At 31.8% G+C, this 1,012-nt stretch overlaps 1 long non-coding RNA gene across 1 annotated transcript; it reads right to left on the bottom strand.

Annotated features, from left to right (window-relative positions):
- Nucleotides 1-119: 119 nt before the first annotated feature.
- Nucleotides 120-977, bottom strand: LOC100570084. Its single transcript, XR_003840231.1, has 3 exons — nucleotides 954-977; nucleotides 792-850; nucleotides 120-288 (listed from the first exon to the last, which is right to left on the bottom strand). It is a non-coding gene; the product is annotated as an uncharacterized LOC100570084 (long non-coding RNA).
- Between the last annotated feature and the right edge of the window lie 35 nt (nucleotides 978-1,012).

The following is a 1,012-nucleotide window of genomic DNA, read 5'->3' as shown; positions in this document are numbered from 1 at the left end:
TAAGATTAATAACTCATATTACCATCAATAGAACGTATAATATATATATATATATATTTAGGACCTTGAGAATGAAATTATTCTTATGCTGGAGTTTCAAGTCAACCATAGCTGACGAATTTGATTTTCAAATTCTAATTCACGTGTTCGGGGCACGTCTAGCGCAAGAAACAAATCACCGACGAGTCCCATAAATAAAGTAGTATCTTCAGTTACAATTTTTTGAGTGGTGAGCTTTCGAAGAGCTCGCATTATAACTTCATATTCGCAACGATTTCCATCCACCCCCTAAAATTTAAATTTTATAATCTAATATCTCAAGGCAATCTTTTAAGATGCATAATATTTTATACAATTAATTCGGTCAAGATTGATTAATTTACTCTAAAATTCATTTGTTCGGAGCAATGAAAAACGTAGACCATCATTGGTAATGCTCTTCCTAAATCTTTAGTTATTCCAGTTTTCCTGGCAACGGCTGGTTCAGCAGGAACGCCGGCCATTGTTAAATTAAACGACTATTTTAAAGGACATCATTAAAAAGATTGAACAAGACACGATAGGTAACCCCAATATTATATTATAATATACCTACCTATGCTAACAAAAATTTCGATTTTTATGAAAAATGGAGTTATCCTGTTTTTGAAAAGTGATTTTATGTTACATAGGTATACTAGTATATTGTAATAATATTACAATAGGACCCCATCTACTTAATAAGTTCACAGTTACGTACAATATGCATTTAAATAAAAATGAATTATAAAACGTTTAACATTTTTACATACGTCGCAGTTATCGGCCTTCGACGTCCTCGCTTCTTGTCTGCGGCCGATCGAGTTTTGATCTATATAGGATAATATAAATTACAAATGATTATTTATAATATTATGAATACACAACATTCAATAATAAACTATGCTTATAAGTATTTATATGACTAAACTTACTTTGCCTTATGGCATAATCTATAATACCGGCCGAGGCCATACAAAATGGCCTCGCCGGC

This window comes from Acyrthosiphon pisum, unplaced genomic scaffold (assembly GCF_005508785.2).
Source record: "Acyrthosiphon pisum isolate AL4f unplaced genomic scaffold, pea_aphid_22Mar2018_4r6ur Scaffold_7206;HRSCAF=7782, whole genome shotgun sequence".
NCBI classification, from domain to species: domain Eukaryota; kingdom Metazoa; phylum Arthropoda; class Insecta; order Hemiptera; family Aphididae; genus Acyrthosiphon; species Acyrthosiphon pisum.
This window is presented reverse-complemented; position numbering and strand designations above follow the sequence as displayed.